We start from the raw sequence: 27,511 nt of genomic DNA on the forward strand, positions 1-27,511 counted from the left end.
TTTGATGGAGGAACTAAGGCGACTCAATTTGCGGAGGCGAAGTTGGGTTCAGAAGACCTTAGCACGGGGCAAGAGGACGCAGAGGCAGGTACTCTTGAAGAATATGTCGTAGTGTTGCAAATCAAGTTGCTAGGCAGGAAGCGGTACGCAGCGGAGATTGTACTGGTAGGGGCAAAGGCCCAGGATCCAGACAATGGGGAACTAATTACAGCGAAGTAAGGGGACTTCGGGAGCTACTAGGCGATGAACTGTCCTAAAGCGGTGCTTCATCTAGGTGTGACCCAAGAGTAGGTGGATGAAGGTCGATTGCCAAAGGAGCAAACAAAATCGAAGGTGGAAGAGACCCTGCGATGTATTGGCAGAGGCCACACATGAAGGGTTCACAATTCGAGTTCAACACACAGGATCAGAATGCAATAGAGATGTCACCAGGAGGCGACATGGTGCAGCGAATCATGGTGGAACAGTTCATGGCAATGCGATACATACAACCTAGTCCTGAGAGGGACTAGATAATACGGAGGTATGATCAGGAGCTCTTGGAAGCTCCACTTCGGTGAACAACACAACGGCAAGAAGGGCTATGGATTCAAGGAGTGAAGGCCATGATACCACAGAGGCAGGTCTTCCGTGCGTGCATCGAAGGTTGCATCGGATGAAAACCTTGGTCATCAGCATATGGGGGCTGGGTTCCACCAAGGGAAAAGTTCGAATGCAAGTACCAGTGAGTCCCATGGGAGAGACTTGATCATGCAAAGGTATGATCTGTTGGGAAATCATAGGGGGGGGGCGACATCATATGCGCAGCGGAAGAACAAGAAAACAAAAATCCCCGATTCCCAAAAAGATGTTCATCGTCGTGCGAAGATTGGTGCGCAAAATCCGTAAAAACACAAAAACTGCGTATAGAGATTGTGTTACCTAGGGAGATCGTATATCCCTGTTTCCTTGCAGATCCTTAGGAGAGGGTGAAGGAGGTCAAGCGTCCTCCTCTCTAGCGGTGATCCACACAGCAGGGTTGCGACGACGCTCCTCAAAACTCCAGGCCTACTCTGAGGTGGAGAGGGAGAGGAGAATAGGAAGGGCAAGCAAAGACTCTAGCCTATGAGGCTGTGAATCCCTCCTATTTATAGAGATCCCGTGTCAAAAACCCTAATGGGTCCTTTCCCTAGTGGGTATTGGATCTGCATCCAATAAGACAAGGGCTCCGTCGGATATCTCATATCCGAACCTCTACTCATCGCAATGCCTACCATATGTGTGTGACCCTCTAGACCCAATATCGAGCTGGTCGTGAGTCATACCTATCAGAACTCCTTCTAACTAAGTGAATTATTATCTCTGTAATAATTCACTCGACTCATCGACTACGGAAGTACTAGGCCACTACGCCGTAGTCCCCAGACGATACAGGGGAATCCAATCCATTGGACCTGTCTGTCCTCAGTTACCATGTACCTATAGTCCCTCATCCATCTAATATCCCAGAGACCGTATATCGAGCATGGTGCTGTCAGACCCATACGGTTTCTTCTCGAGTCTCGCTCTAATCGGATTCTCCCGGAGAACTCTTTCTCTCTCAACCCGAATGACCCTGGCCAGGGATTTGTCTGAGCAAGAACACATGGGATATTCCTCTCATGATACCGAGAGTGGATGATCCTCTATCGACACTCAATAGCCCTCGTAAGGTCGACTACCACTCCCAATGACCAGCTGTACTAGATCTGGGAACAGCCAAACCTATAAGTCCGGTATCAAAGAGTGGAGCACTCATACAGGACATCCTTGGTGTCTCAAGTCTAAGAACCAGATACACCACTAGGACTACGGAATTGTTGTCTGACAATAAGGCATCATCAACCATCCAGCATTCCGTAAGCGGATCAATTAGTGAACTCATTCTCCAATGAGCACCTGTACTGTATCCCTAGTGTCCCTACACGAGCAGCTATGAGACCAGCTGCATCCATCATATGGACGGGTATACAGCACACCAGTCTATCCGGTTATCACGATGTCCCTCTCGAGTAACCTATGACCGGGATTATTTAGGATATGTGTTTAAAGGTGAATCGATCTCATTATCGTGATCTCATCACGATCCGATTCCCATTGCACAAATCCAAGGACATCACAATATATATGCATTTATGCAATAGTTATAAAGTGATATACGCCAAAATATAATAAGCAAAAAGATTCTGTATCAAGTCACACGTGCCATCACTCACGTGATTGGCTTGCTGGGCACTTATGACTAGCATGATCGAAGCAGTTGGAGAGTTAGACTACTCTAGAGCTTATATTCGCTTAAGGGAGCCCGGCAAGTCAGAGGATAAGGTCGAGTAAGCGAACGTTGCTACCAAAGAAGCTAAGGAGAACAGAATCGGTGCAAACCCTACAACGTGATGGCAGAGGCCATGCATGGGAGTTGTAGTCTGTCTTTCCATCGACCAAATAGACTACTTGTAGAACGCAGAGGTGTTGAAGCAGGGGGTCGAAAGAGGCGAGGAAGCGACAACGAGTCCAGAGGGACTTAGCTACTCAAAATCAAGCATCAGTTAGAATGGAGGTGGACTCGGAGGAGTGCCACAGAGGCATATCTACTGATTGTGAAGAAAAGGGATGCAGATGGAGGCGACGGATAGTAGTGCCATGGGCATGGCAGCGCCATGGTACCGCAGAGGCGGGACTTCCGTGAAAGTCATTGATCCCTTGCTCTCATGGAGGGAGAGCACTTGGTCGTGAAAGGGGCCGAGGAGGTGGAGCATGCAGAGGCAATCTCCAAGTACCGAGACAAGGCTGAAGGGCAGAGGCCGAGGAACTTCGTAAGACCGGTGTCAATGAGCTTCTCATCAAGATAGCCGAAAGTGAAGGACTTCGGGTCATGCAAGAGTGCATAACCAAGGAACGAAGCAGGCAGTACGCGGTGCTGTACCTTTGCTACTCAGTGGAGTAGGCGGTAGGGTTGATGGAGAAGACGATACAATCCTAGAGGCAACCAAACCTATGAGAGAATTACTCTAAGTTGGGGTGAAAACTTCCTGCATTCCAGAAGTTCGATGGCATTGAGAAGGTGAATCACAGTAATTAACTCAACGCAAGGAGTGCAAACACTTCAAGTGCTTCAGAAGTGTGAGCAAAGAGCAGGCGAAGGCTAGTAACCAGCTCGATGCATGGAGTACAACCTGGAGGAGGCGGGCGAAGTCAAGTAACCTTTGCCTTCTCAACCCTTAACAGAATCGGCGAAACCGAGTACCCCAATTCTCTTATCTATCCAGTAGTGGAGCTCTGCACAAGTTCAAAGACTCTTCAAAGATAATGGAAGATAATAGTTGTCAAATCCTCACCAACGGTGATCAGTGCTATTGAGAGTAGATTGTCCGCTTCATTTTCCAATAAAATACCAATCGAAAGCGGAAGTGATACGAACCTACTTGGATGTGACAACTAAGTGAAAGAAGAGTCAATGAGCAAATTTTGTGGAGGAAGGACCCAAAACTTCAGAAGTTTGTGAGACGATGCTTGTTAAAGCTCCAACAAGCATCCACCCAGTTCAAGCAGCATGAGGCATTTGAGAGATTGGCGCAGTAAGGATGGTCTTTTCCTTCATTTGGAGGATCCGCAGGAATCAACAAGGATCAACACAACTCAACCAACCCCACACCAGAGTCAGAGTCATTAGTGAGTTGAAGCAGCATGGCGGATCAAAGGTTCGACTACTCAAAAACAGCAGCGAAGAGTAGTTGGGAGCCAAGAGGCGAATTGCAGCTGGAGCGAAAGATTGAAGACTCAGCAAAGGCGAGGAGTTGTAATGTTCACAAAGGCTTCAACGAGGACGTCGAAGGAATAAGTGGGGGAGAATGTTGCGGACAAACTTCTAAACATGATATTTGAAGTAATGCTTATGTATGTCCGTGTCTTTTGGTATGTTCATGCCTTGTACAGCATGCAGAGGGACGACAGAAGGCTTAATAATCCTATTTTAGTTAGGTTGGTGCCCTCTTTAGGCTTGTAAATAAAGGTTGTGTCATGTGGACACGTGTGAGAGATTTTCAGTCTATAATGGATCATTTTACCCTTTGTTGTGCAACTGTTCAGAGCTTGTAAAGTATGTTTGTAATTTGCATTGTCTATGAAGTATTTTTCGGAGATGTTTGCTTGTGGATCCCGATTAAGGCGTTCTCTCTAACCCGTTCTCTCTTTTGTTGGTCCTAAGGGACAATAGGAGGCTTTGGGGAGACTAGCCTTTGCGGAGGGACACGCAAGGGTGCCGCACGACTTAGGCAAAACCAGCTAAGTCCGTGACAGTTTGGCCACCGATCGTCAAGCAGAAAACTCAGAAATCTAATCTTTTTCTCTCTCTTCTTTTCTCTCTCTTATCGTGTGCCACCATAGTTCACACCACATACGAAAAAACTTTCCTCTCTCTTGTGTTTTGCCCTATCTTACATCTTTCTCTTTTAATTGCTGATTTGGGCTCAATAGACCCAATTGTCCAAGCCTACATATGGGTTGGATCTAACAATTCTCTCCCTCCAGCTTATATGGTGGGCTATACTAAGCCCGCTCTTCGCCTACATGCTTCAAGCTTCTCCTTAGGCAAAGATTTTGTCAACATATCTGATCCATTATCATTAGTATGCACTTTTTCCAACTGTAAATTTTTCATCTCAAGCACATCACGAATCCAATGATATCTCACATCAATATGCTTGGATCTAGAATTGTATGTTAAATTCTTGGAGAGGTGAATAGCACTCTGACTATCACAGTAAATAGTATATCCTTCCTATTTCAAGCCCAATTTCTATGAAAACTTTTTCATCCATAAAGCTTCCTTGCAGGCTTCAGTAATTGCTATGTATTCTGCTTCTATAGTTGATAGAGCAACACAATTCTGTAACTTTGATTGCCAAGAGACTGCTCCCCCTGCAAATGTCATCAAAAACCCCGAAGTAGACTTCTTGGAATCAGTATCACCTACCATGTCTGCATCTATGTACCCTTCTAACACAGGTTCGTCAGTACCAAAACATAAACATAACCTGGAAGTACCTCTTAGATATCTTAATATCCATTTCACTATTACCCAATGTTCCTTTACAGGATTAGAGAAAAATCGGCTAACAACTCCAACTGCATAAGCTATATCTGGCCTAGTACAAACTATGGCATACATCAAACTGCCTACTGCAGATGAGTAAGACACTCTAGACATTTTTTCTTTTTCTCTCTCACTTATAGGACATTATTTTGAACTAAGCTTGAAATGACCTACAAGTGGAGAACAAACTGCTTTGGCTTTACTCATGTTGAATCTTTCAAGAACCTTTTCAATGTAAGTCTCCTGAGATAGCCAAATCTTCATTTTCTTCCTATCACGAAGAATCTTCATGCCAAGTATTTGTTTCACCGATCCCAAGTCTTTCATGGCAAAAGACATACTTAGCTTTCATTTAAGCTTTCCAATTTTTCCAACATCATGGTCAACAATCAGCATATCATCAACATATAGCAGTAAAATAATAAAATCATCATCTGAAAATTTTTTCATATTCACACAATGATCAGATGTGATTCTATCATACCCTTGGCTCATCATAAAGGAATCAAACTTCTTATACCACTGTCTAGGTGCCTGTTTGAGTCCATATAAGCTTTTCCTAAGCTTACACACCATTTTTTCTTTTCCTTTGACTTTGAAACATTCTGGTTGCTCCATGTAAATTTCTTCTTCTAAGTCACCATGAAAAAATACTATTTTTACATCAAGTTGCTCAACTTCTAAATTCAAGCCGGCAACTAAACCAAGAACAACTCGGATAGAGGACATTTTCACAATTAGAGAAAATATTTCTTCAAAGTCAATACATTTCTTTTGACTGAATCTTTTCACAACTAGTCGTGCTTTGTATCTTTGTTGTGAGCTATTGTTTTCGGTCTTCAATTTGTAAACCCATTTATTCTTGAGAGCTTTCTTCTCTTTAGGTAATTTTACCAAGTCATAGGTGTGGTTCTCAAGCAAGGATCTTATCTCTTTTTGCATAGCTTTAACCCGCTCATTCTTATTCTCATGTAGAATAGCTTCTTGGTAAGTTTCTGGCTCTCCTCCATTAGTAAGCATAACATACTCATATGGATGATATCTGGTGGATGGTTGTCGCTCTCTAGTGGATCTTCTCAATGGAATCTCAACTAGTGGTGGAGGTGCTTATTCAGTTGGTTCAGCATCATCAACTGTATATATATCATCACTGGTATTCTCACCATAATCTTCTTGTTCATCTCCCCCATGAGCATCATGAACTACAAGTGAAGGAACTGGACCCAAACTCCAAGGAATATAAATAGAGGTTTCTGGCTTCTCAATATTATCACCATCATCAAACAATTAGTCTTCAACAAAGATAACATCTCTACTTCTAATAATCTTCTTGTTCACTGGATCCCATAATCTATACCCAAACTCTTCATGACCATATCCCAAGAAGATACATACTTTTGCCTTATTATCAAGCTTGGACCTCTCATCTTTGGGAATATGAACAAATGCTTTACACCTAAAGACTCTCAAATGATTATAAGATATATCTTTTCCTCTCCACACTCTCTCTGGAACATCACCTTGCAGAGGAACTGATGGAGAAAGATTTATCAGATCAACTATAGTTCTCATAGCCTCCCCCCAAAATGACTTTGGTAACTTGGCGTGGGAAAGCATACACCTAATCCTTTCTTCAATGGTTCTGTTCATCCTTTCTGCCACACCGTTCTGCTGAGGAGTTTTAGGAATTGTTTTCTCAAGCCTGATACCATGGAGCCTACAATAATTCTCAAAAGGACCCCTGTACTCACCACCATTATCTGATCAAATACACTTTAGTTTTCTGCTAGTTTCTCTTTCAACACTGACATGAAACTCCTTGAAAATATCGAGTACCTGATCTTTAAATTTCAAAGCAAAAGCCCACACTTTTCTAGAATGGTCATCAATAAAAGTAACAAAATAAAGGGCACCTCCAAGAGTTCTAGTTTACATAGTATAAACATCAGTATGAACTAAATCAATAATATCTAATCTTCTAGATGATGAATATGTATGAAATGTAACTCTATGGGTTTTTTTAGCTAAGCAATGATCACAAGATTTAAGAGATGCACATTGCAACTCTGGTAAAAACTACTTTTTAGCAAGAGTTTAAAGTCCCTTCTCGCTAATATATCCAAGCCTCTTGTGCCAAAGATCTATACTTTCACATTTTTGAATTGCATTAATCTCTCCTTTGTGTAGCTTAGCTTCCATGACATAAAAAGAGTTAGCTTATTTACTCTTGCCACAATCAGAGAACCTTTAGTGAGTTTCCATTTGCCTTCACCAAAATAGTGTGCAAAGCCCTCATCATCAAGTCTACTTGTAGATATCAAGTTAAGACGAATATCTGGAATATGCCTTACATATTTGAGTATCAATTTGCTCCCAATATTGGTCTCCAAGCAAATATCTCCAATACCCACAATCTTAGATGTACCACAGTTTCCCATTCTGACATTACCAAAATCACTAGCAGTGTAAGATCTAAAGAAATCACCATGAGAAGTAGCATGAAATGAAGCACCAGAGTCAATTACCCAATTACTGTCCTGAGCTACAAGATTAACACAACCCTTACCACAAACAATAGTGATATTACTTTCAGTAGCAACTATATTGGTCTCTTTCTTATTTTTCTTCATTTCATTCTGTTCTCGCTTCCAAAACCTATACTCTTTCTTTATGTGACTTGACTTGTTACAGTGAAAACATTTGATATCTCTTTTAGACTTGGATCTTCCTCTATAACCATGTGGATTTCTACTATGACTTCTTCCACGTCTTTCTTGTTTTTCAGTAACAAATGTACTAGAAGAAGATTCACCCTGTTCTTTCCTTCTAGCATCTTAATTTAGCAAACTATCTTTAACTATATCTATAGTTAGAGTCCCCTCTAGCGTGGAGTTACAAATTGTCACCACATATATTTCCCAACTTTCTGGTAAAGAGCTGAGAAATAATAATCCTTGCATCTCATCATCTATATTCATTTTCAAAGCAACTAGCTTGTTTGAAAGACTCTGAAATAGGCTTATATACTCAACAATGTTACCACCATCTTTATACTTCAAATTTACAAGCCTTCTAAGGAGAGAAATTCTATTTCCCACTATCTTTTTCGCAAAGAGGTTTTCTAACCTTTGCCAAACAACATCAGCTCTGGTTTCATTAGAAATATACTCATGTAAGTTTATATCCATCCATCTTCTAATATAGGCAATAGCTTTTCTATGTTGAACTTTCCATTCTTCATCGTCCATAGTAGAAGGTTTATCTTTAACCTTGATAGGCTTATACAAATATTTGTAATATAACAAATCTTCCATCAGATGTCTCTAAGTGAAATAATTTGATGAGTTCAATTTAATCATACCATCTGACTGCTCAATTTCAATCACACAAGAAAAACTAACACCAAACAACTTGTTGCTCTGATACCACTTGTTGGGAAAAACCTATTAAAGCGGAATATTCTTTTCCCTCTTTATGTATCAAAATGGGTTCCTCATCAAAATACCAACTTGATATCCAAATAAAAATATCAATTAGCATAGTATAAACAATAGAGCAAAAAATCAATCACATAGTGAGATAAAATCTTTTAACATGGAAAACCCAATGTGGGAAAAACTACGGGACCGTGGTCCACCTCAAACTTCTACTATCAATAGTAATGATAATAGGTTTACAATAAATCTTCTCTAGAATAACTAGAGGATCATAATAACATCAAGATCATAGATCTTGGCTCAAGAATAGTAAATCATCATCACATAGGGTGGAGCTCCTCATAAGAGAATTTTAGGTCTCACAAAGTGGATATAATAGGAAAGTACCTTAAAGAGGATAAATTGTAGATCAACACCGTTAGGATTATAGAGTTTGCTACAAGGATTCTCCACATAAAATTTGGGTCAAAACTGATAATGTTTGACCACCGATCGTCAAGCAAAAAACTCAAAAACCTAATCTTTTTCTCTCTCTTCTTTTCTCTCTCTTGTCGTGTGCTGCGACTGTTCACACCACGTACGAAAAAACTTTCCTCTTTCTCGTGTTTTGCCTTATCTCACATCTTTCTCTTTTAATTGCTCAATAGGCCCATTTGTCCAAACCCATATGGACTGGACCTGACACTTCTCATATTTATATTTTGCTTGAAATGGTACGGGAAAGTAATTTCCTCATTATGTATAAATAAATTTCACTAGGAAATTTTAGTTATTTTTTTTTGTGATCATTACCTCCAATTGTTGGGAAAAACCTATTAAAGCGGAATATTCTTTTCCCTCTTTGTGTATCAAAATGGGTTTCTCATCAAAATACCAACTTGATATCCAAATGAAAATATCAATCAGCACAGCATAAATAATAGAGCAAAAATCTATCACACAGTAAGACCAAATCTTTTTAACGTGGAAAACCCAATGTGGGAAAAACCACGGGACCGTAGTCCACCTCAAATTTCCACTATCAATAATAATGATAACAGGTTTATGGTATGTCTTCTCTAGAATAACTAGAGAATCGGTATAACATCAAGATCATAGATCTTGGCTCAAGAATAACATATCTTCATCATATAGAATGAATCTCCTCAAAAGAGAATTCTAGGTCTTACAAAGTGGATATCACAGGAAAGTACCTTAGAGAGGGTAAACTGCAGATCAACACCGTTAGGATTGTAGAGTTTCTGCAAGGATTCTCCACATAAAATTTGGGCCGAAACTGATAACTTTTGGCCACCGATCGTCAAGTAGAAAACTCAGAAACCTTACTTTCTCTTTTTATTTCTCTCTCCTCTTTTCTCTGTACGTCGCCGCACGCTGCACGTGTTCACTGTGCACGCACACACACACGCTGCAATCTGATCTATTTTCCTCACCTTCTCTCTCCTCTTTTTTAATTTCTTTCATTTGGGCTCAAACTGCCCAATATGTCCAAGCCCACATATGGGTTGGGCCCTACAATTCTCCCCCTCCACCTCATATGGTGGACTATACCAAGCCCACTCTTCGCCTACATACTTCAAGCTTCTCCTTAGGCAAAGACTTTGTCAACATATCTGAACCATTATCATTGGTATGTACTTTTTCCAACTGTAATTCTTTCACTCGAGCACATCACGAATCCAGTGATATCTCACATCAATATGCTTAGATCTAGAATGGTATGTTGAATTCTTGGAGAGGTGAATGACGCTCTGACTATCACAGTAAACAGTATATCCTTCCTGTTTTAAGCCCAATTCATGTAAAAACTTTTTCATCCATAAAGCTTCCTTGCAGGCTTCAGTAACTACTATGTATTATGCTTCTGTGGTTGATAGAGCAACACACTTCTGTAACTTAGACTGCCAAGAGACTGCTCCTCTTACAAATGTCATCAAGAATCCCGAAGTGGACTTCTTGGAATCAGTATCACCTGCCATGTTTGCATCTGTGTAGCCTTCTAACATAGGTTCATCACTGTCAAAACATAAACACAACCTGGAAGTACCTCTTAGATATCTTAATATCCATTTCAGTGCTGCCCAATATTTCTTTCCAGGATTTGAAAGAAATCGGCTGACAACTCCAACTGCATGAGCTATATCTGGCCTAGTACAAACAATAGCATACATCAAACAGCCTACTGCAGATGAGTAAGGCACTCTAGACATTTCTTCTTTTTCTTTCTCACTTGTAGGACATTGTTTCGAATTAAGCTTGAAATAACCTGCAAGTGGGGAACAAACTGCTTTGGCTTTACTCATGTTGAATCTTTCAAGAACCTTTTCAATGTAGGTCTCCTGAGATAGCCAAATCTTCCTTTTCTTCCTATCACGAAGAATCTTCATGCCAAGTATTTGTTTCACCGATCCCAAGTCTTTCATGGCAAAAGACTTACTTAGCTCTCTTTTAAGCTTTACAATTTTTCTAACATCATGGTTAACAATCAGCATATCATCAACATATAGCAGTAAAATAATAAAATCATCATCTGAAAATTTCTTCATAAACACACAATGATCAGATGTGGTTCTATCATACCCTTGGCTCATCATAAAGGAATCAAACTTCTTGTACCACTATCTAGGTGCCTGTTTGAGTCCATATAAGCTTTTCCTAAGCTTACACACTATATTTTCTTTTCCTTTGACTTTGAAACCTTCTGGTTGCTTCAAGCGGGCAGCCAAACCAAGAACAACTCGGATAGAGGACATTTTTACAATTGGAGAAAATATTTCTTCAAATTCAATACCTTTCTTCTGATTGAATCCTTTTACAACTAGTCGTGCCTTGTATCTCTGTTGTGAGCTATTATTTTCAGTCTTCAATTTATAAACCCACTTATTCTTGAGAGCTTTCTTCTCTTTAGGCAACTTTACCAAGTCATAGGTGTGGTTCTCAAGCAAGGATCCCATCTCTTCTTGCATGGCTTTAACCCACTCATTCTTATTCTCATGTAGAATAGCTTCTTGGTAAGTTTCTGGCTCTCCCCCATTAGTAAGCATAACATACTCATGTGGAGGATATCTGGTAGATGGTTGTCGCTCTCTAGTAGATCTTCTCAATAGAATCTCAATTGGTGGTGGAGGTAGCTGTTCAGTTGGTTCAACATCATCAATTGTAGGTGTATCATCACTGGTATTCTCATCACAATCTTCTTGTTCATCTCCCCCATGATGATCATGAACTATAGGTGAAGGAACTGGACCCAAACTCCAAGGAATATAAACAGAGGTTTCTGGCTTCTCAATATTATCACCATCATCAAACAATTGGTCTTCAAGAAACACAACATCTCTGCTTCTAATAATCTTCTTGTTCACTGGATCCCATAATCTGTGCCCAAACTCTTCATGACCATATCCCAAGAAGATACATGCTTTTGCCTTATTATCAAGCTTGGACCTCTCATCTTTGGGAATATAAACAAATGCTTTACACCTAAAGACTCTCAAATGATTATAAGATATATCTTTTCCTCTCTATACTCTCTCTGGAACATCACCTTGCAGAGGAACTGATGGAGAAAGATTTATCAGATCAACTATAGTTCTCATAGCCTCCCCCCAAAATGACTTTGGTAACTTGGCGTGGGAAAGCATACACCTAATCCTTTCTTCAATGGTTCTGTTCATCCTTTCTGCCACACCGTTCTGCTGAGGAGTTTTAGGAACTGTTTTCTCAAGCCTGATACTATAGAACCTACAATAATTCTTAAAAGGACCCCTGTACTCGCCACCATTATCTGATCAAATACACTTTAGTTTTCTGCTAGTTTCTCTTTCAACACTAACATGAAACTCCTTGAAAACATCGAGTACCTGGTCTTTAGATTTCAAAGCAAAAGCCCACACTTTTCTAGAATGGTCATCAATAAAAGTAACAAAATAAAGAGCACCTCCAAGAGTTCTAGTTTGCATAGTACAAACATCAGTATGAACTGAATCAATAACATCTGATCTTCTATATGATGGATATGTCTGAAATGCAACACTATGTGTTTTTCCAACTAAGCAATGATCACAAGATTTAAGAGATGTACCTTGTAACTCTGGTAAGAACTGCTTTCTAGCAAGAGTTTGAAGTCCCTTCTCGCTGATATGTTGTCCAAGCCTCTTATGCCAAAGATCTATACTTTCACCTTTTTGAATTGCATTAATCTCTCATTTCTGTAGCTTAGCTTTCATGACATAAAAAGAATTAATCTTCTTTCCTTTTTCCACAATTAGAGAACCTTTAGTGAGTTTCCATTTACTTTCACCAAAATAGTATGCAAAGCCCTCATCATCAAGTCTACCTGTAGATATCAAGTTAAGACGAATATCTGGAACATGTCTTACATCTTTGAGTATCAATTTGCTCTCAATACTGGTCTCCAAGCAAATATCTCCAATACCCACAATCTTAGATGTACCATTGTTTCCCATTCTGACATTACCAAAATCACCAGCAGTGTAAGATCTAAAAAAATCACCATGAGAAGTAACATGAAATGAAGCACTAGAGTCAATTACCCAATTACTGTCCTGAGCTACAAGACTAACACAACCTTCATCACAGACAATAGTGATATTACCTTCAGCAGCAATTGTATTGGTCTCTTTCTCATTTTTCTTCATTTCATTCTGTTCTCGCTTCCAAAACCTACACTCTTTCTTCATGTGACCTAGCCTGTTATAGTGAAAACATTTGATATCTCTTCTAGACTTAGATCTTCCTCTATATCCATGTGAATTTCTGCTATGACTTCTTCCACGTCTTTCTTGTTTTTCAGTAACAAATGCACCAGAAGAAGATTCACCCTATTCTTTCCTTCTAGCATCTTAATTTAGCAAACTGTCTTTAACCATATCAATAGTTAGAGTTCCCTCTAGCGTGGAGTTACAAATAGTCACCACATATGTTTCCCAACTTTTTGGTAAAGAGCTGAGAAGTAACAATCCTTGCATCTCATCATCTATATTCATTTTCATAGCAACCAACTTGTTTGCAAGACTCTGAAATAGGCTTATGTGCTCAACAATGTTATCACCATCTTTATACTTCAAATTTACAAGCCTTTTGAAGAGAGAAATTCTATTTCCCACTGTCTTTTTCGCAAAGAGATTTTCTAACCTTTGCCAAACAACATCAGCTTTGATTTCATCTGAAATATGCTCATGCAAGTTTATATCCATCTATCTTCTAATATAGGCAATAGCTTTTCTATGTTGAACTTCCAATTCTTCATCGTCCATAGTAGAAGGTTTATCTTTAACCTTGATAGGCTTATACAAATCTTTGCAATAGAGCAAATCTTCCATCAAACGCCTCCAAGTGGAATAATTTGATGAGTTCAATTTAAACATACCATCTGACTGCTCCATTTCAATCACACAAGAAAAACTAGCACCAATCAACCTGACGCTCTGATACCACTTGTTGGGAAAAACCTGTTAAAGCGGAATATTATTTTCCCTCTTTGTGTATCAAAATGGGTTCCTTATCAAAATACCAACTTGATATCCAAATGAAAATATCAATCAGCACAACATAAACAATAGAGCAAAAATCAATCACACAGTGAGACCAAATCTTTTTAACGTGGAAAACCCAATGTGAAAAAAATCACGGGACCGTAGTCCACCTCAAACTTCCACTATCAATAATAATGATAACAGGTTTACGGTATGTCTTCTCTAGAATAACTAGAGGATCAGTATAACATCAAGATCATAGATCTTAGCTCAAGAATAGCATATCTTCATCGTATAGAATGGATCTCCTCAAAAGAGAATTTTAGGTCTCACAAAGTGGATATCACAGGAAAGTATCTTAGAGAGGGTAAACTGCAGATCAACACTGTTAGGATTGTAGAGTTTACTGCAAGGATTCTCCATATAAAATTTGGGCCGAAACTGATAACGTTTGACCACCGATCGTCAAGTAAAAAACTCACAAACCTTATTTTCTCTCTCTATTTCTCTCTCCTCTTTTCTCTGTACGCCGCCGCACGCTGCACGCGTTCACTGCACACGCACAGACACACGCTGCAATCTGATCTATTTTCCTCACCTTTTCTCTCATCTTTTTTAATTTCTTTCATTTGGGTTCAAACTGCCCAATATGTCCAAGCCCGTATATGGGCTAGACCCAACACCAACAAATCATCGCTCAGTTTATGAGAGGGATTATTCTTCTGGTTCTGTATAAATCCAATCCATATGTTTCATACGATGAGCATGCAAGTTTTTAGGTTATGATCTTGCTGATGTTCCAATTGATATTTTTCGCATCCTTATTATTTAGGTTGAGTTAAGATTGCATGAGATGCAAGATTGTATCAATTGGTTTATTATTAGTGTTGATTTTAAAATCCTAATGAACTAAATGCCCAAAACAAATTTTATAATTTAGAGGCGATCTAGAGCTTAAGAGCTAGAAAAGGGAATGACTTGGTTAGAGGTAGAGAGTGAAGAAGGAATTGATTTGTGCACTGGAGATGGCAGATTGAATCTATTAAATATTTAGCTAGAAATTGCCATGATTCATCAGAGATAGTGGAAGAGTGCTAGAAATAGAGATTTTATTGATTTATAATTGTGTAATAACGATTTTTTGAATGAAGATGGCTCATGCATGGTACCATCTTCTCATTCAGTTGTGTCATAACATATTAGGCAGTGCTTTTCACCATGAAAATATTGATTTTATGTTCTTTTAGCCGTTCCCCTCTCTCTCTCCCCCCCGCAGGGAACCAAAAAAACAACGTGTATGTAATCGTACGTGCACATTCATGTGTGTATGTATGTACGCGTAGGGGAGCGAGCATGTTCATGTGTCTTTCACTGTAGATGGCATGTGTAAACAACGTGGGCGTTGGTGCTATATATGTGCATGCTCAAGTGCGAGCATCTTTGCTTAATTTATAGCGGAAGAAAGGTCTAAAAGCAATGGGTCCTCTCTCACTATCTGCATGTGTATTAAAAGTTCTCAAGACCGACAACAGTGCAACTGAAAATGAGATGTAACCAATAAGGTGTTTTTCTTTTAAACAAGAAAAAAAAAGGATTTAATTAGATAACAACGAAAGTGAATACAATCGTTCGCGTCAAAATGAATCAAAATATTAAAGCGTGAGGACACTCCTCCCTCTAAAAGCAAAAAAGATTTGATGTTTGGAATGTTGCGCGTTATTGGCTGGTCTATAACAAAGCTAATTGTTTTTTTTTTTTTAAATAGAAATGTCTATTTAACTAGACATATAGTAGTTACAAGAATCACTCAGCTCATTATAATTTAGAGGTGAGGTATCGTTAAAAAAGAAAATCTAACAATTCATCCTACCAAAATTTGTCGTCTAATGGACGACTTTGTTGCATTCCCTAAAGATATGATAATACAAAAATCATCAAAAAATAAAAATAAAAAATCTGATAGTAGTATTATATCATTAGTCGCAATCTCAATTCTCCAAGGAGTACAATTCCTATTGATGATCTCCACAAATTATCTGGAGTTAAGCTCCACCTAAATGAAATAGATGTCTTTTGGTAAAACCTTACATTGCCCCTCCCAAACCACCGTTGCTTCACAAAATGAACTGTAAGTATCGTCCACAAACCCCGATGCTGCAAATAAATGAGAATCCCGAGCAACAAAGCCTTTGGCTCAATTATATTATTGATCACACAAGTCGTAATTACTGATTCTACATCATTCCATTGTGGGTTTCTTTTTTCCACTTCACAATACTTGAGTAATCGCTTCAGGCCCTGTAGAAGAAGAAAACAATGCTAATATCTGCATGTAAACCACAATTTTAAAGAAAACAATATCTATCCTACAGTTAGCATTGTTAAATAAATCATCATTTCTGAACTTTTAAATCTATCATAGTATAAATGCACTCAAAACTTATATTATATATTTTGGCAACACTCCCCCAGGTGAGCTTGATCAGCCTTCAACCAAGCATCATCTATCCGATCATCTCTCAAGTAAATTGAATAAACAATTGCTCATCGAAAGATCTCACAACCTCAAAGAAAAAAAATACTGATAAAACAAGTGATCGATATATTCCAAACGGCTATTACACAATGGATACAAGGTCTTTCAAGGAATACTATCTTCATTCTATCTATAGTTAAGAAGTGATGGTGCGAAAGCTTCTAATAAAAAATTTTAATCTTGTGAGACACTAGGAGCCTCCACAACACTATTAATCCTGGATACCAATAGAAAAAGAAAAAGATCATTACAAAAATCTAAAAACCGAATCGATAGAAACAACACTATTAGTATCTGATTTCCACAACCAACAAGAACCACTATTGTAATATCCTTTATTTTTGAATTATTTATAATATCCATAATTTTTTATTATTTTAATACCAAGATTTATTTAATAATTTTTACATTAAATAATGTTATATTGGAGGCTTAGTGCTGGGGACCTAATTGTGAATCCTAGAATTTGAATGTGATTTGTGAAAGATTCATACTAAGGGAAAAAAAAGTTAGAAAGTGAAGTATATATGTAACTAACTAACCTACCGAGTGTTTCACTCATATTTGCTATATTTTTTACATCTTTGATCTTTTTTGTTGCATGCTTGTCACATTGTCATATTTTGTGTTGGCTAAACCTAAATAATTAAAGAAGAAAAGCTAAAAAAATTACTAAAATTAGAATCTTGCTACAACCTAACTTAGGCTAGAGAAGAGAAAAAGAATTGAAGGAGAAGAAGGAGACATGTTACTTTGGCTAGAGGATTTTAGGCCAATTCATCACCCTTGGGACTAACTTTTTTGAAGACAAGTATTCTAGCCCATTCTATAATGATTTTTATCTCTAATTCATTCTTGTTTATAAATAATTTATGAAGTTTTATCCTTTCTAATGACATCAACTTCAATTGAGCTACAAAAAACTTGTTAATCTAGAATTTTTGAGAATTCTAACTTATCTACCTTATTTAACCTATAATATTTTATGTAAAATTTTAATTTAGATAAAACTAATTTTTTTAAAAGACTAGATTCTTAGATCTTTCTTTCAATACCTTACTTGAATAATTTAGAATACAGATGTCTACCCAAACAATTATTTCAATTTATCATTTCAATTATATCAAATAGAGACAAAATAACCTAACCAATCTACATTGTTTTAGTTATAGTGTTCTATACAAAATTTGGATTTAAGCAAAATATCTAAACTCTTAAATATATCTTATCCTACAATATCTTATTTGACTGATTTGAAATACAAATGACTATTCAAATATTTATTTCTTTTAATCTGATAAATTTTGCTAAATATAGATAATATGTTCTGACTTTTCTATACTAAATTATATGTAAATTTTTGTATATAATACTAATTTATACAAAACATATTTCATCTAGAAGTATACTCGTATATCTTTCTAATAATATCTTACTTTAATAAATTGTAGCATAATTTCTTATCCAAATATCTATTATAATATACCTTATAGGTTCTATTAGAATATATTTATTCTCAAATTTACCAATTCTTGCCTCTACTTTTTTAAACTTGATTACAGGTAAAATTCCTCCCTTAAATGAGCCATGCATTACTACTTTAATTTCTTATATTTTTTATCTTTGAATTTTATTAGTTTGAATGAATTATGCATATGTATGCTTTTATTATTTCAAATTTGCTTTCTATACATTTTAACTTTCTTAATCAGAATATTCTTTTTGTACTTTGGTATTTATGAGATAATATAAACTCTTACCAAAAATGAAAAGGAAGTTATTTGTAGAGCCTTTGATGCTCTTGTTGGTCCTAATGACTTCATCTTAACGTAGGTAGATCAATCTCCCAAACGTAGGAGACTAATGTTAATAGTCATCTAGAATTGAATAGAACATATTATGTTATTATCTTACTTCATGCTCTATGCTCATTTGATATGTTTTTTAAAGTACATGCTTATGTGTTCCTATATATTATTTAGATATGAATGAAATAAATAAAATATCGACACTCTTACATCTTGAATATGAGTAATTTATATGCTATTTTTTGCTTCTTTGTAAAGTATGCTTATAATAAAATTATATAAATAACTATTATATCCATGCCTTGTACCTTGATTTTTAGGTCATATGATCTATTATCTCTTTGTTATAAATATGTTAGTCATTTGCTAAGCTTTGTAGCTCACCTTATTACTACATAAATTTTTTATGTTAGATTGTCACTCACCATAACATTAAGTTCAAGTTGAGATAGTGGAATTCTACAAGAATTTGGTAAATTTTTTATGATTTGATATGATGTTATCATAAAAGTATACTTTGCTTGTAATGTTATTAAAAAAAATCTGAATTGATATGTCTTGTAAAAGTTAAAGGACCTCTCACATTTTGAAAGTTTAAGATGTTAAGTATAAATTTTTATATTGATGTGAACTTGTGGTAAATGGGTGATTTCATAATTATGATAATTCTTGTTCATATGAGTCTTATAAGTGATGGTTAATGATTTGTTAGTTGATCTTGGGTTTTATGAAGTTGTTGAGCAATGTGTTGAATGATTATAAACCTCATAGGTTTTTTGGGTTTTATGAAGTTATCGAGCGATGTGTTGAATGATTATAAACTATATAGATGTGAATAAGAATTTAATGCTTTTGGGCGTCCTTAAATTTTGTCTTGGATTTTGAGCTTGGATCGTAGATGATTAATAATTTTTTTAATTTAAGATAGGTTCACACCTTTTGAATATTATTTTGGAGGTGTGACAACTACAAGCAAACTAGGTGCTCAATGCATAAAATTTTTTAGGCAAGCAAAGGCAAAACAACAAAGCTAATTTCAAAAGAAATATTAATTTAGTGCAAAAGGATGCAGAGCGTTATCAACTGTGTTGAAGGAACAGTTGGTGTTCTTTGGTTTTTGAAATAACTAGTTATGGACATTAGAGATGTAGCCATTAAGCATATCCACAGGGACTTAAACTTTAAAGCTCATGATCTTGCTATACATAAGTATTATAATCTAGGCGAATTGTATTTGATACAATTTCTTAGATATATCTCACATGCAGAGTTTTGATTAGCAAGTTTCCTACTTTCAAAGCACTTCTAATTTGCTAATATTCCTGATTTCATTTTGTAGCTTCTTCTAAACCTCATTGGAAAAGAAGTTAACTTATGATCAAATTCATGGAAGAAAATAATAAAATATTATGAAACATTAAGTTTATAAAGAATGAAGATGGAAAGGCACTTGCCAGTGATATGATAATTAAGGAAAATTGACAAATTTATTTTGTTTGTTTGATATACATAGTTAATACATTACTTAGTTTTTGAGATAGGAAATCCTGGTAAATTAATTATCATAAGTTTATTCATAACATTAGATCAATTGAGTAGATAAAGTGTTAAAAAGGAGAAATAAGTGTGAGAATGTGAAACATGATTATGTTTTGCCATTGAGGTTTCAAGAAGTTTGGGAGATAAAATGTTAGTTTGGTTTAGTATTTTATTTAAAACAATTCAGATAACAAAAAAGATATATGATGACTGGAGACCTTGTTTTATATTGATATATAAGAATAATGGAAATATAAGTTGCTTTGATATAGAGAGATTAAGAAAATATATCATACTACAAAACTTTGGAAAAGGATAATACGCAAGATCAGTGTTTTCAGAAATCAATTTTATTTTCGCTTGGGAATGTTTAGAATAAAAGAAATTTTAGTTGATATAATTAATGAAAAAATCTATAAGACAATTGTAAGGGCAGAGATGCATTATTGATCATGACACTTGATAATTAAAAAATAAGTTTTACATAAAATTAATATAATTAAGGTAAAAATGGTACAATTAGACAACACAATTTATTTATCATTATGGTATAAAAGAGATAAAAGAAATATAACATTCTTAATTTCAATAAAAGATAATTGATTGTATAGTATTCAGCTTGAGATGGAAGAAAAATCATTTAAGCGACCCCAAATAATTAGGAGACTATGATTTACTACTATTGTGATAGTTTCGAATTGGGCAACTCTTCTAAAAAATGGCACCATATTTGATAGTTTATTATTTTTTATATTTCATATATATACTTTCTTGATGATAGAAGATAAGATTTTCCTAACTATATGAGGAAATTTCTCTATTCTGTTGAGGAAAATCCTCTATTATGTTAGGGAAATCCTTCCTTCTAATTTGTATAAATAGGAGAGGGACATGTTAATGTATTGAAGCATCTTCAAATATTCAATAAAGCTTCATTCAATATTTGTTCTTATCTTCTATTATTTATATCATGGTATCAGAGTCGCTTAGCAAGCTCTCTTCTCGCGGTAACTATCGCCAACGTCCATTCTCTTCCGCCATCAGCACTGCCCCACCTTTCTTCCTCGTTGTAGTTATTTTTCTTCCTCCTCTTCTGCTACAGCTTCCTCCTCTGTTGCAGCAATTTCCTCCTTTGCTGTAGATCGCTGAGAAAAGTGAAGCTTCACCCTTCGGCCAACGACCAACGTCGTTGCATTCCTAAGAGGCTCCGTGGTCAATCCTCATCTTTCTCACCGCGGTAGTCTTCGCTGATCTGCCAACATTCGACAGACTTAAGGAGAATGAAGGGAACGCCTGTGCCATCACAGCAACAACAATCACAGTAGCAGCAATAGCGATCTACACTTATCTTACTCATGAAGCTTTTCGCTTGTAAACAATTTTTTGCATCGATCCAAGATTGGTATCCTTGTCAGGACCACCATCTTGCGAGGGCATGATAGAAGATAAGATTTTCCTAACTATATGAGAAAATTTCTCTATTCTGTTGAGGAAAATCCTCTATTATGTTAGGGAAATACTTCCTCCTAATTTGTATAAATAGGAGAGGGAACATGTTAATGTATTGAACATCTTTAACTATTTAATAAAACTTCATTCAATATTTATTCTTATCTTCTATTATTTCTATCACTTGATACCTTGATACCTCTTTAATATGTACTATTTTATGTATTCTCCATGCGTCATATTTTCTTCTTTTTTTTACTTTCTAAAATGATATTAACAATTTTCGAGGGTGAATAGAACTTTGTATTTAAATGTTTATTTTCAATCGCCAACAAGAACAACAAACAAAAACAGTAAAATCCCCCAATAATTATCCCATGATGACAACCACCAGAGCGCAATAATAACACAACAGGTAACGTGTTCTTCCTTTTCCAGGACGCGCATTAACTCAACCACTCCCGCCCTCCGTCTTCTCCCCACACTCCCATCCCTATCCATCTCTTAGGGTTTGGCCTCCATTTTCAGCTGTTGTTGATCTCTCCACCGTCCAGATCCAACCCAACGGTCGATAGAATCTGCACTGCCCCATGGATCAAGGGATGTCAATCACCTATAAAAAAGAGAGTGGGAGAGGCTCTCAAGTGGTCGTGGTCTTATCCCAAACACCAGTTGTAGGTTTTTTTGGGCCGCTGCTTCTTTGTTTATCATGTCTCTCGTCCTCCTTTCTCCCTCGACACCTCTTCCCTACTGTTATTTATCTTCCTTCCTCATTCTCTTTTCAAGGGCATCATGCATCGCATCCTATCTCTCTCAGGTCTGCATCTATCTATAACCACCCATGGACTGATTTCTTCCACTCGAAAGAAGCCGAACCTAAAGGGCCTGAAAGATTAAGAAACGGGAAGCTTTTCCTTTGAGGGGAATGTCGTCTGGCTCGAGGTTGCTGTGACTGCTTCATTTTGTGGAAGAGATCTCGGACCAGGCTTCATTCCCCCCAATCATAGCTTCCATCTCCGCTGTCTAAAGGTGGCATACATATTTAAAATCTGCAGGTTGGATGGCCTATAATCTATTCTCCCTATTCTTAGTTTTACGATTTGGTCACCTTTCCCAACGGTTTTTTGATTTAACATGATTCATGTCGAAGGAAACATGTGGTGCTGCAGATTGGTGTAATGATGTCGATTTTGACCGGCTGCTATCTTGCTCTGGCTTTCTTTTGGTTTCCGTTGGCTTCCTTTTTTTTCCCCCTCTGACACAAGGTTAAAAGTTTGTCATCATTCCCCTATGATTACTTTACGAACCAGTTTTTTTTTTTTTTTTTTGTTTGTTTTTAAAGCTCTTTTGGGATAGATTTCAAGGATCTTGTGATTTATCTCGAGACCGAGATCCATCTGGTTTTCTCCTGGCTCGCTGTTCCACGAAGTAGGTCGCTGTAACCAGGCTCGTGTTCTTCTTTATTTTGCTACGCGTTATGTCGGAGTCGGCCTTATCTTGTAGTGAACGCCACATAAGATTTTTTTTCGATATGTACTGCTGGCTGCATGCTTGTTTATGATTGCAACATTGTGGGAGTGGCTGACTTCTCTTTTTTTCTTTGTTTGAAAGAATGAAGCACTAGAAATTTGCTTCTTTTCTTTGCTGAACATGGAATAATTTGTTCTTCAACATTTCTTGTTTCCTATGCTAGCTTTATCTTGATAATTTTCATGTCCTTGTATGAATATATAACATTTATCTCTAAGTTGTGGTTGAAAACCGACCCAAGTTTCTTCCAAGTTGTTATTTTGGTCTTTCGATTCTTTTGAAGCTTTTAGGTTTCTAGAGTAATTCGTATTCAGGCACAAGCAATCGAGTAAGGTTATCTTCTTTTGCTGAGGTTGAACGATAATCATAAATATGTGTAAACGTGTTTATTCTTCATGACTTGATTATTAAAACACTATTTAGAATTGAAAATTTTCTGTTGATCAGTACGATTGACATTGTGAGACTGCCTTTATGGTGCAATATATTGCTGGCGGCGCATCTTATCGTCGTACTGTAAATATGTCTGAAGTTGTATTTGAGAGATGAGCAACATTCAACAACACCAACCTCTCATTTATCACTTTGTTTGCAGAAGATTTATTACTATATATCCTGCACAGTTTGTTATTGGTTGTTTTATGGGATCCACTATTGACAGCCATGGCAACTCCTCAAACTGGGACACCATATGATATAGTATTTTATACTATTTTTCTGCGCTTAATTTCTTTGATGCTTAATCAATGTGACTGAGATCATAAAGCATCCAAGCGACTGTTTGCAAGTCGCGAACTTGTAATAGAAGCATTTCAATGTTCCCTACTCGTTCCTTCTTTTGGATTGAGCTGCTTGGTTGAAACAATTATCAATGATCTAATGTTTTTTTTTTTTTTTTGTGTCTGGATCATTGTCACTTCATTTATTACTATCTCCAGCGCCAAGACAGAAGAAGGCACCATAGAAAAAGGAGCCATCCATGGAAATGGAGACACGCTTGCTGCATTCGCCTGTAGCTCGTGGGAACAGTCATTTAAATTGTTGTCTACGTACAGTAGATGAGTAGGTCTCGCTTTCAAACATATTAGGGTTAGCACTTCAAGTTTAGGGGTGTCTTCGTACCTCTTCCTGAAGAGAAAAAAAGGGGACCAAGAATTCAAAAAACTTTCCATTGCAGGCGCCGAAACCAGAATGACAAACGTCCCATCACCTGCAACCTTTCTCTAATCGTGTCCTTTGTTCTTTGAAACCACCATCTTCTTGTGTATGCTTTTGGGAAAAGGGAAACTTTAACTGGTTATGCACAAGTTTTTCAGAAAACTGTCATCATCATCATCATAAAATATAGTAGTGTAATATTAGACCACAACTCTTGTCAACCGTAACCTTTTGCCTCTTGTTGCTAGTTCTTGGGGCGGGGAGTGATGCCTTTTAGGCTTTGGGGAGTGTGAGCATTGTCTTGAATTTTGATGTGCTTTTAATGTGGGAGTCTTGGTGTCCATGGCTTTTGCATGCTTGATTGCAACTTCGCACTTGCATGCGAATAGGAGGAGCACGGAATGGTGCAAGAAACAAGCTGGTGCTTTCGCTTTCTTTCTTTCTTTCTCTTTTCCTCTGCGTTAGTACATAAAACGGCAATCTCCACATCTAAAGAATCAAGGTTTCTTCAAGTACTTACCTTTCGGCTGAATCAGTTTGAAGGCAAGATTGCAGCCATTCCTCATGACCTAAGTTCCGCCTGAATCAGTTTTTGCCTTGCATCTTCCAAACCCCACTACTGCTTTTAGTCATTCTTTCTGAATTTTTGCTTTTTTAACCTGGTCTCGAAGATGCCAAAAACACACCTCATTGATTTCTCTTTGCCGCCGACTTCAGATCTTATACTTTTGCCAGCATAACTACAAACAAAATATAAACTTGAAGCTGTCTAAGTAGTGTAGCAATCATAGGACTCGTACAAATTTAGGTAAAGGCACGCTAACTCAAGTTTGTTTAGCATACATAACCAGCAGTTATTTTACATTCAATATCTACATCGGTCATGTGCCAAAAACAGAGAGTGCCTAAATGATTCATAATTATTATTACAACCAAGAATAGAATTTTTAAATGGGCTTAGTGTCGATTAGAGGTTTAACAACCAATTAATGACAACCAACTGAAGAAGATTAACAACAAAAATACCCATTCAATTATGTTTTCCTTATATCCAAAGGAATTTATGGCATCAATAGGCCTGAGATACTGTTGTTGGAAAATTTGTTTAAGTCATATATTGATTTCATAATTTCACACATAATATGTTCATTACCTTTAATTGGAAAGTCTTCGGGTTGGAGAGCTCTTTCACATACATTTAGTGTAACTTTAGAGTATAATGAACTATCAAAGCAATAATAATTCTAAAATAATCTTTTCTAGACATTACTAAAAATTCTCTTCGTGGTCAATGCTTTCTCTCTAAATAAAATATTTGGTGAAATATATGACCCTACACATTTGATATTATCATTTAAGTAGTGTTTGATCTTAAAGGCACATTTGCAATCATCTTTCTTATATCTTTCACACAATTCAACAAGTACCATACTTGATTTTCATTTATAGGTTTCAATTCTTCTTTTATAGTATCATCTTATTTTTTAGAATTTATACTTTCAATATCATGTAAACATGAAATTGGATCATCATATATACTGAAGATTATTTCTTACTTTCGTAAATAAACTAGATAATCATTAAGAATAACATATCTCATTTTTTCTTGATATCCCCTTAATGTTATTTTCCTATGGTTCACTTGCGATCATATGATATCCCATTAACAATTATGGTAATAATTGTTATGATCAAAATGGGGGGTGTGAATTAATGACATAGTAATTTCTTTTCTGGTTTAATTGTTCGATCGATAAATCTATATAAGAAATATGATTAATCAAAATTATGAATAAGGGTTGCAAGTAAAGTAAATGAGTAAGTAACAACAAATCAAAAGGAAGATAATGAATGCAAAGTGATTTATAGTGATTTAGTCTTTATAACCTAAGTCCACTCTCGATTTCTCTTCTCTCAATGTCATTGATTTTCACTATCTTCTTTCTAATGAGTGAAGATCAATTACCCTTATTATAGCTTTTCTCCTTTTAACAGGCTTAGGGGAGAACTTCACACTCACTCAAAAATTGATGCTCTATTATGTTAGAACCTTAGCGGATTCTAAACTTAGGGTTGATCTCTTTAGGGTATCAGCCTCCTTGGAACTCTATAGGGGTTCCTTCCTCCAAGTTGCTGCTCTGAAAAGAGAATGAATGACTTCTAAATCCTAACTCCTAATAGGACTCCTACTCTTACTTCTAAACAACTCCTAATAAGACTCATACTCTAAGAAGCAACATCCCAACTAACCCTAACCCTAGCCGACCTCTTCACCTCTTTAATAAGAGTCGGCTAGGTAGGTTTTATATGAATACCACTTTCAATAAAATTAAATTAGGACTCTCATAGCTACAGTCTTAACAGACCCACCTTCTTCAAATCAACCATATCATCGAGACTAACGATCCATGAATTCTGAGAATTTGATTTTTATGTCATCATAGTTCTCCCAAGTGACATCTTCTGTTGGTAGGTTTGCCCACAATATTAGCACTTCAGTAGTGAGTCGTCGTCGTCGAGTCACGATCCGTCGATCAATAATGACACTCGGTTGGGTCTGGAGTTCTCCTTGGGTAGTCATATTTGGTAGATGGCTTTGGGCTGTCTCGTTTTATCCTAACTTAAGCTTTAAACATGACATATGGAAAACTGGATGGATTGGGGAGCTAGCAAGTAAGTCCAATTTGTATGATACCGTTCCGATGTGCTCCAAAATTTGGTAGGGTCCATAGAACCGGGGTGAAAGCTTCATAGATACTTTGGTATGGATTGATGTTTGCTTGTATGCTGTAAGAAGACTCGATCTCTTACTGAAAATTCTCTTTTGCCTTGATGTTGATAATATTACTATTTCATCCTTGCTTGGGTTGTAGTGAGATTATCTTTTAGTAACTTTAGTATTTTGTCTTTGTCCCTGTCTACTTCTTCTACTTTAGAGGTGCCCAACACATATTTTGGGATCACAGGAGGTGGTCGGCCACACATAGCCTTATAGGGAGTATATTTTGTGAATGAATGATAAGTTATATTATACCACTACTCGGCCTAGGGAAGCCACTTTGTCCACTCTTTTGGCTAGTCAATAGTGAAGCATCTGAGGTATGTCTCCAAGCACCTATTCAACCACGACAAAGATTGTACTTTTTTTCTTGTGATGAGGGAAGCCCTTCGATAAAGTCCATTGATATATCAGTCCATATTGAGTCCAAAATAGGTAGAGGTTGCAGCTTTTCGGGGCTTGTCACTGTCTTGCCTTTATGTCGTTAACATACATCACATTGTACCACAAATTTAGCAATAATATTTTTCATCCCTACCCAAATTTTTTTTTCTTAATTCTTTTATAGGTTCTAAGGTACCCGGAGTGCTCGGTTGCAGGTGTAGAATGCATCTCTTGAAGGATGGTGCTTATGCAAGTAGAATTTGACGCAAGCATAATGCGTCCCTTA

The sequence above is a fragment of the Musa acuminata genome, chromosome BXJ1-9, assembly GCF_036884655.1.
Source record: "Musa acuminata AAA Group cultivar baxijiao chromosome BXJ1-9, Cavendish_Baxijiao_AAA, whole genome shotgun sequence".
Taxonomy (NCBI): Eukaryota; Viridiplantae; Streptophyta; class Magnoliopsida; order Zingiberales; family Musaceae; genus Musa; species Musa acuminata.